The following is a 10,046-nucleotide window of genomic DNA, read 5'->3' on the forward strand; positions in this document are numbered from 1 at the left end:
AGGATCATAAGCTTCTTCTTCAGAAGATGCTTCTTTAGTACTGTTGGATGCAGCTTGCAATCCATTCAGACTCTGAGAAATCATATTGACTTGCTAAGTCAATATTTTGTTCTAAGCCAATATGGCATTCAGAGTATCAATCTCAAGAACTCCCTTCTTTTGAGGCGTCCCATTATTCATAGGATTCCTCTCAGAGGTGTACATGAACTGGTATTTGCAACAATTTCAATGAGTTTCTAAGCTTCTGCAGGGGTTTTCAGATGAAGAGATCCTCTTGCAGAATGGTCTAATGACATTTTTGACAACTCAGACAAACCATCATAGAATATACATATGATGCGCCATTCTGGAAGCATGTCAGTAGGACACCTTTTGATCAATTGCTTATATCTTTCCCAAGCTTCATAGAGGGACTCACCTTCCTTCTGTCTGAAGGTTTGGATTTCCACTCTAAGCTTGCTCATCTTTTGAGGTAGAAAGAATTTGGCCAGGAAAGCACTGACCAGCTTTTCCCAAGAGTTCAGGCTTTCCTTAGGTTGTAAATCCAACCATGTTCTAGCTCTGTCTCTTACAGCAAAAGGGAAAAGCATAAGCCTGTAGACCTCGGGATCAACTCCATTGGTCTTGACAGTGTCATAGATTTGTAAGAATTCAGCTAAGAACTGATGAGGATCTTCCAATGGAAGTCCATGAAACTTGCAATTCTGCTGCATCAGAGAAACTAATTGAGGCTTAAGTTCAAAGTTGTTTGCTCCAATGGCAGGAATTGAGATGCTTCTTCCACAGAAGTCAGAAGAAGGTGCAATGAAGTCACCAAGCATCTTCCTTGTATTGTTGGCATTGTTGTTATTTGGTTCGGTCATGTCTCCTTCTTTTTCGAAAATTTCTGTCAGGTCCTCTCCAGAGGGTTGTGCTTTAGCTTCTCTTAGTTTCCTCTTAAGAGTCCTTTCAGGTTCAGGATCAACTTCAATAAGAATGTCTTTGTCCCTGTTCCTGCTCATATGAAAAAGAAGAGAACAGAAAAGAATAGGAATCCTCTATGTCACAGTATAGAGATTCCTTTATGTGAGTAGAAGAAGAGAAGAATAGAAGAAGGAGAAGTGAAAAATTTGAACACAGTGAAGAAGAGGGGTTTCGAATTTTGAGTGGAAGAGGAGTATTAGTAGATAAATAAATAAATAGAAAGAGATGAGAGAGAGAGAATTTCGAATTTTAAAAAGAATAAAAGGAAAATATTTTTTTATTTTAATTATTAGTTAGAATTCGAAAATTAAAAAGAGAAATAAAATTAAAATTAAAATTTGAAACAATTAGTTAATTAAAAAGAATTTTGAAAAGTGGGTAGGAGTTTTCGAAAATTAGAGAGAGAAAATTAGTTAGGTGGTTTTGAAAAAAATATGATTGAAATAGAAAACTTTTAAAATCAAACCAAAAAGTCTAGTTAATTGAAAAAGATTTGAAAATCAAATTTGAAAGGATAAGAAGTTAGAAAAGATTTTGAAAATTGATTTTTTGAAAAAGATATGATTGAAAATTATTTTGAAAAAGATTTGAAAAGGAAATTAAAAAGATTTGATTTTTGAAATTAAAGTTGATTACTTGACTAACAAGAAACTAAAAAGATATGATTCTAGTGTTTAAAGATTGAACCTTTCTTAATAGGCAAGTAACAACTTAGAAATTTTTGAATCAAAATATTATATGTTAGTGAGATTTTCGAAAATATGAAGTAAGAATAAGAAAAAGATTTTGAAAATCAATAAAAAAAATTTCAAAAAATATGTAAAAAATAAATGAAAAAGATTTGATTTTTGAAAAAGATTTGAAAAGATAGAATTTTGAAATTGAAATTGACGAGTAAAATAAGGAAAGATATATTTTTTATTTTTGGATTTTTAGTAAAGAGAGAGAAAAATACCAAATTGAAACAAAACATAAAAATTATGAATCAAAACAACTAATGCATGCAAGAACACTTTGAATGTCAAGATGAACACCAAGAACACTTTGAATGTCAAGATGAACACCAAAACTTATTTTTGAAAATTTTTAAGAAAAGAAAAATATGCAAGACACTAAACTTAGAAATTTTCAAACTTTAGACATTAACAAATTGAAAATGCATATGAAAAACAAGAAAAGACACAAAACATAAAAATGCAAAGATCAAACAAAGAAGATCATCAAGAACAACTTGAAGATCATGAAGAACACCATGCCTGAGTTTTCGAAAATTTTCAGGAAATTAAAAGGATGCAATTGACACCAAACTTACAATTTGGCACTAGACTCAAACAAGAAACACAAAATTATTTTTTGGTTTTATGATTTTATTAACTTTTTTTGTATTTTTCGAAAATTATTTGGAAAAAGAAAAATAAGGATTTCAAAATTTTTAATGAGAATTCCAGGAATCATGCAATGTTAGTCTAAAGCTCCAGTCCAGGAATTAGACATGGCTTACTAGCCAGCGAAGCTTTCAGTGAAAGCTCCGGTACAAAACACTAGACATGCCCAATGGCCAGCCAAGCTTTAGCAGATCATTACATACAACAGCTAATTTGCTGAGAAAGACAAAGAAACCCTTCTAAGGATAGTTGAAACCTCGGTCCAAAAGATTAGACATGGCTTAACAGCCAGCCAGGATTCAACATATATCATGAAACTCTAGAATTCATTCTTAAAAGTTCTGAAGAACATAGAATAATTTATTTTTTTGAAAATTTTTTTTCAAAATTAAAAATAATAAAAACAAAAAGCTTAAAATTAAAATAAAATTACCTAATCTGAGCAACAAGATGAACCGTCAGTTGTCCAAACTCGAACAATCCCCGGCAACAGCGCCAAAAACATGGTGCACGAAATTGTGATCTCTAAAACGGCACCAAAAACTTGGTACGCACGTTCATAATCTCAATTCTTTTTCACAACTCCGCACAACTAACTAGCAAGTGCACTGGGTCGTCCAAGTAATAATCCTTACGTGAGTAAGGGTTGATCCCACGGAGATTGTCGGCTTGAAGCAAGATATGGTCATCCTTGTAAATCTCAGTCAGGCAGATTCAAATGGTTATGAGATTTTGATAATTAAAATATAATTAAAATATAAAATAAGATAGAAATACATATGTAATTCACTGGTGAGAATTTCAGATAAGCGTATGGAGATGCTTTGCTCCTTCTGAATCTCTGCTTTCCTACTGCCTTCATTCAATCATTCATACTCCTTTACATGGCAAGCTTTATATTGGGGGATCACCGTTGTCAATGGCTACCGTCCGTCCTCTCAGTGAAAATGGTCCAAATGCGCTGTCACTACACGGCTAATCATCTGTCGGTTCTCGATCATGTTGGAATAGGATCTATTGATCCTTTTGCGTCTGTCACTACGCCCAACACTCGCGAGTTTGAAGCTCATCACAGTCATCCCTTCCCAGATCCTACTCGGAATACCACAGACAAGGTTTAGACTTTTCGGATCTCAGGAATGGCCGCCAATAATTCTAGCCTATACCACGAAGACTCTGATCGTGAACCAAGAGGCTAAGAGATACACACTCAAGCTATTGCAGATAGAACGGAAGTAGTTGTCAGGCACGCGTTCATAGGTGAGAATGATGATGAGTGTCACGGATCATCACATTCATCAGGTTGAAGTGCGAGTGAATATCTTGGAATAAGAATAAGCTTGAATTGAATAGAAAAACAATAGTAATTTGCATTAATTCATGAAGAATAGCAGAGCTCCACACTTAATCTATAGGGTGTAGAAACTCCGCCGTTGAAAATACATAAGTGATGAAGGTCCAGGCATGGCCGAATGGCCAACTGATAAACCCCGATTTTATGGTTTATCTTGTGCTTATTTTGGGGGATTTTATCAATATTTCTCATACTTATTCGCAAAAAATGCATGGTTTTGTGTTCACTTCCCAATATTGCTCCATGATGGAAAATATTCTTATTTTGCCTTAAAATTGCCATATTTTAATCCTCTTATATTGCTATTCAATTCCGTGATATATTTGTTGAGTAATTTAAGAAATTATAGGGTAGGAATGACTTAGAAGAGAGGGAGAAAGCATGTACAAAAAAGGAGGAACATGAAGAATTGAAATCTTGGGAAAAGCAGCATCGGCGCGCCTGCAAACTCCACGCACACGCGTGGATGGGATTGGCTGGAAGCGGCGTGCAAGGATGGATACATCCGCGCGGATCAGAAGATTCCTATCGACGCGCACGCGCACTTGGCGCGCACGCGTGGATCGCAAAAGCAATCGGCGCGCACGCACGCATGGCGCGCACGCGTGGGAAGCTGCATGGTGCGCAGAAATTGTGATTACACTTTGATTATGTAAAATTCATTGTTCTTTCTTTCCCTGGTGATGGCGCCAAAAACATGATGCCAATACCATGGTTCACAACTTCGCACAACTAACCAGCAAGTGCACTGGGTCGTCCAAGTAATACCTTACGTGAGTAAGGGTCGAATCCCACGGAGATTGTTGGTATGAAGCAAGCTATGGTCACCTTGCAAATCTCAGTCAGGTAGGGTTAAATGTGATTGGATTAGATAATTAAAAGATAAATAATAAAGGATAGAAATACTTATGTAATTCATTGGTGAGAATTTCAGATAAGCGAATAGAGATGATTTTCGTTCCTCTGAACCTTTGCTTTCCTGCTGCCTTCATCCAATCAGTTTTACTCCTTTCCATGGCTGGCTTTATGTGATACATCACCATTGTCAATGGATACTTTCGGTCTTCTCTCGGGAAAATGATCCAAATGCCCTGTCACGGCACGGCTAATCGTCTGGAGGCATCACCCTTGTCAATGGTTTCACCTTATCTTCTCAGTGAAAATGATCAACGCACCCTGTCACGGCACGGCTATTCATCTGTCGGTTCTCGATCATGCTGGAATAGGATTTACTATCCTTTTGCGTCTGTCACTAACGCCCAGCACTCGCGAGTTTGAAGCTCGTCACAGTCATCCAATCATTGAATCCTACTCGGAATACCACAGACAAGGTTTAGACCTTCCGGATTCTCTTGAATGCCGCCATCATTCTAGCTTACACCACGAAGATTCTGATTAAGAGATCTAAGAGATACTCATTCAATTCTAATGTAGAACGGAAGTGGTTGTCAGGCACGCGTTCATAGGGAATGATGATGATTGTCACGTTCATCACATTCAGGTTGAAATGCGAATGAATATCTTAGAAGCAAAATAAGATGAATTGAATAGAAAACAGTAGTACTTTGCATTAATCTTTGAGGAACAGCAGAGCTCCACACCTTAAGCTATGGAGTGTAGAAACTCTACCGTTGAAAATACATAAGTGAAAGGTCCAGGCATGGCCGAGAGGCCAGCCCCCAAAACGTGATCACAGGATCAAAATACACTCCAGGATCCCGGATGTCTAATACAATAGTAAAAGGTCCTATTTATAATAAACTAGCTACTAGGGTTTACAGAAGTAAATAATTGATGCATAAATCCACTTTCGGGGCCCACTTGGTGTGTGCTTGGGCTGAGCTTTAACTTTCCACGTGCAAAGGCCATTTGTGGAGTTGAACGCCAGGTTTTGATCCATTTCTGGCGTTCAACTCTGGTTTTTGATCCCTTTCTGGCGCTGAACTCCAGAATTGGGCAGAGAGCTGGCGTTGAACGCCAGTTTGCGTCGTCTATTCTTGGCCAAAGTATGAACTATTATATATTTCTGGAAAGCCCTAGATGTCTACTTTCCAACGCAATTAGAAGCGTGCCATTTGGAGTTCTGTAGCTCCAGAAAATCCACTTTGAGTGCAGGGAGGTCAGAATCCAACAGCATCAGCAGTCCTTCTTCAACCTCTGAATCTGATTTTTGCTCAAGTCCCTCAATTTCAACCAGAAAATACCTGAAATCACAGAAAAACACACAAACTCATAGTAAAGTCCAGAAATGTGAATTTAACATAAAAACGAATGAAAACATCCCTAAAAGTAGCTAGATTCTACTAAAAATATACTAAAAACAATGCCAAAAAGCGTATAAATTATCCGCTCATCACAACACCAAACTTAAATTGTTGCTTGTCCCCAAGCAACTGAAAATCAAATAGGATAAAAAGAAGAGAATATACTATAAATTCCAAACTATCAATGAAACATAGCTCCAATCAAATGAGCGGGACTTATAGCTTTTTGCCTCTTGAATAGTTTTGGCATCTCACTTTATCCATTGAGGTTCAGAATGATTGGCATCTATAGGAACTCAGAGTTCAGATAGTGTTATTGATTCTCCTAGTTCAGTATGATGATTCTTGAACACAGCTATTTTATGAGTCTTGGCCGTGGCCCTAAGCACTTTGTTTTCTAGTATTACCACCGGATACATAAATGCCACAGACACATAATTGGGTGAACCTTTTCAGATTGTGACTCAGCTTTGCTAAAGTCCCCAATTAGAGGTGTCCAGGGTTCTTAAGCACACTCTTTTTTTGCTTTGGACCTTGACTTTAACCGCTCAGTCTCAAGTTTTCACTTGACACCTTCACGCCACAAGCACATGGTTAGGGACAGCTTGGTTTAGCCGCTTAGACCAGGATTTTATTCCTTTAGGCCCTCCTATCCACTGATGCTCAAAGCCTTGGGATCCTTTTTATTTGCCCTTGCCTTTTGGTTTTAAGGGTTATTGGCTTTTTGCTCTTGCCTCTTGGTTTTAAGAGCTTTTGGCTTTTTCTGCTTGCTTTTTCTTTTTCTTTCTATTTTTTTTCGCCTATATATTTTTTTTTCTGCAAGCTTTGTTCTTTGCTGCTTTTTCTTGCTTCAAGAATCATTTTTATGATTTTTCAGATTATCAAATAACATGTCATCCTAGTCATCATTCTTTCAAGAGCCAACATATTTAACATTCTTAAACAACAACTTCAAAAGACATATGCACTGTTCAAGCATTCATTCAGAAAACAAGAAGCATTGTCACCACATCAATATAATTAAGCTAAGTTCAAGGATAAATTCAAAATTCATGTACTTCTTGTTCTTTTGAATTAAAACATTTTTCATTTAAGAGAGGTGATGGATTCATAGGACATTCATAACTTTAAGACATAGTTACTAACTACTAATGATCATGTAATGAAGACACAAACATAGATAAGCACATAGCATAGAAAACGAAAAACAGAAGAAATAAGAACAAGGAATGAATCCACCTTAGTGATGGTGGCGTTTCCTTCTTGAGGAACCAATGATGTCCTTGAGCTCTTCTATGTCTCTTCCTTGTCTTTGTTGCTCCTCCCTCATTGCTTTTTGATCTTCTCTAATTTCATGAAGGATAATGGAGTGCTCTTAATGTTCCACCCTTAATTGTCCCATGTTGGAACTTAATTCTCCTAGGGAGGTGTTGATTTGCTCCCAAAAATTCTGTGGAGGAAAGTGCATCCCCTGAGGTATCTCAGGGATCTCTTGATGATGAGCTTCTTCATGTGCCTGTTGAGATCCATGAATGTGCTCTCTTGTTTGCTCCATCCTTTCTTAGTGATGGGCTTGTGAGATGAATCTTTCCGTCTCCCATGGCTCAGAGGTGGAAGCAATTGCCTTCCCTTTCCTCTTTGAGGTTTCTCTGGCCTTAGGTGCCATTAATGGTTATGGAAAAACAAAAAGCTTATGCTTTTACCACACCAAACTTAGAATGTTGCTTGCCCTCGAGCAAAATAAGAAAGAATAGAAGAAGAAGAAGAAGAAGATATGGAGGAGATGGAGGGATGTGTGTATGGATGTGAGTGGTGAATGGAAAACAGAAGGGATGATCATGAATGGAGAGAGAGGGTGAGGTGGGTGGGGATCCTGTGAGGTCCACAGATCCTGAGATGATCCTGTGGTGTCCACAGATCTTGAGGTGATCCTGTGGTGTCCACAGATCCGGAGGTGTCAAGGATTTACATCCCTGCACCAAATTAGGCATGTAAAATGCCCTTGCACACAACTCTGGGCGTTCAGCGCCAGGTTGGTACCCATTTTGGGCGTTCAACACCCATTTGTTGGCCATTTCTGGCGTTGAACGCCAGAACCATGCTTGTTCTGGGCATTCAGCGCCCAGACACTGCCCATTTTGGGCGTTCAGCGCCAGAACCATGCTCTGTTCTGGCGTTGAACGCCAGGCAGGTGCTTCCTCCAGGGTGTGATTTTTCTTCTACTGTTTTTGATTCTGTTTTCAATTTTTCTCTTTATTTTGTGACTCCACATGATCATGAACCTATAAAGACATATAACTAAGAAAAATATAGTTAGATACATAAAAATTGGGTTGCCTCCCAACAAGCGCTTCTTTAATGTCAATAGCTTGACAGTGGGCTCTCATCGAGCCTCACAGATGTTCAGAGCATTGTTGAGACTCTCCAACACCAAACTTAAGAGTTTGGATATGGGAGTTCAACACCAAACTTAGAGTTTGGTTGTGGCCTCCCAACACCAAACTTAGAGTTTGACTGTGGGGGCTTTGGTTGACTCTGCTTTGAGAGAAGCTTTTTCTGCTTCCTCTCCATGGATGCAGAGAGAGATCCTTGAGTTGTAAATACAAGGTTGTCCTTATTTAATTGAAGGATCAATTCTCCTCTGTCCACATCAATCACAGCTCTTGCTGTGGCTAGAAAAGGCCTTCCTAGGATGATGGATTCATCCTCTTCCTTTCCAGTATCCAAGACTATGAAATCAGTAGGGATGTAAAGGCCTTCAACCTTTACTAACACGTCCTCTACTTGTCCATAAGCCTGTTTTCTTGAATTATCTGCCATCTCTAATGAGATTCTAGCAGCTTGTACCCCATAGATTCCCAGTTTCTCTATTACAGAGAGGGGTATGAGGTTTATTCCTGAACCAAGGTCACACAGAGCCTTAAAGATCATGGTGCCTATGGTGCAAGGTATTATGAACTTTCCAGGATCCTGTCTCTTCTGAGGCAATGTCAGTTGATCCAGATCACTTAGTTCATTGGTGAACAAGGGAGGTTCATCTTCCTAAGTCTCAATACCAAATAATTTGGCATTCAGCTTCATGATTGCACCAAGAAACTTGGCAGTTTCCTCTTCAGTAACATCCTCATTCTCTTCAGAAGAGGAATACTCATCAGAGCTCATGAAGGGCATAAGGAGGTTCAATGGAATCTCTATGGTCTCTAGATGAGCCTCAGAGTCCTTTGGTTCCTCAGAGGGAAGCTCCTTATTGACCACTGGACGTCCCAGGAGGTCTTCCTCCTTGGGATTCACGTCCTCTCCTTCCCTTACAGGTTCGGCGATGGTGCTTATGTCAATGGCCTTACACTCTCCTTTTGGATTCTCTTCTGTATTGCTTGGGAGAGTACTAGGAGGGATTTCAGTGATCCTTTTACTCAGCTGGCCCACTTGTGCTTCTAAATTTCTAATGGAAGACCTTGTTTTATTCATGAAACTTACAGTGACCTTAGATAGATCAGAGACTAAGTTTGCTAAATTAGAAGTATTTTGTTCAGAGTTCTCTGTCTGTTGCTGAGTGGATGATGGAAAAGGTTTACTATTGTGAAACCTGTTTCTTCCACCATTTTTAAAGCCTTGTTGAGGCCTTTGATCCTTCCATGAGAGATTTGGATGATTTCTCCATGATGGATTATAGGTGTTTCCATAAGGTTCACCTAAGTAATTCACCTCTGCTATTGCAGGGTTTTCAGGATTATAAGCTTCTTCTGCATTAGAAGCCTCTTGAGTACTGTTAGATGCAGCTTGCATTCCATTCAGACTCTGAGAAATCATATTGACTTGCTGAGTCAATATTTTATTCTGAGCCAATATGGCATTCAAAGTATCAATTTCAAGAACTCCCTTCTTCATAGGCGTCCCATTATTCACAGGATTCCTCTCAGAAGTGTACATGAACTGGTTATTAGCAACCATGTCAATGAGTTCTTGAGCTTCTGCAGGCGTTTTCTTTAGGTGAATGGATCCACCTGCAGAAGTATCCAATGACATCTTTGATAGCTCAGATAAACCATCATAGAATATATCCAGGATGGTCCATTCTGA

General features: G+C 38.6%; 1 non-coding gene across 1 annotated transcript; it reads left to right on the top strand.

The window, feature by feature from the left end:
* The first annotated feature begins 350 nt into the window (after positions 1–350).
* Positions 351–458, top strand: LOC148581365 (small nucleolar RNA R71). Its single transcript, XR_015896150.1, has one exon. It is a non-coding gene; the product is annotated as a small nucleolar RNA R71 (small nucleolar RNA).
* Positions 459–10,046: the final 9,588 nt, after the last annotated feature.

Source organism: Arachis ipaensis, chromosome B10, assembly GCF_059453495.1.
Source record: "Arachis ipaensis isolate K30076 ecotype BB chromosome B10, ASM5945349v1, whole genome shotgun sequence".
Taxonomy (NCBI): Eukaryota; Viridiplantae; Streptophyta; class Magnoliopsida; order Fabales; family Fabaceae; genus Arachis; species Arachis ipaensis.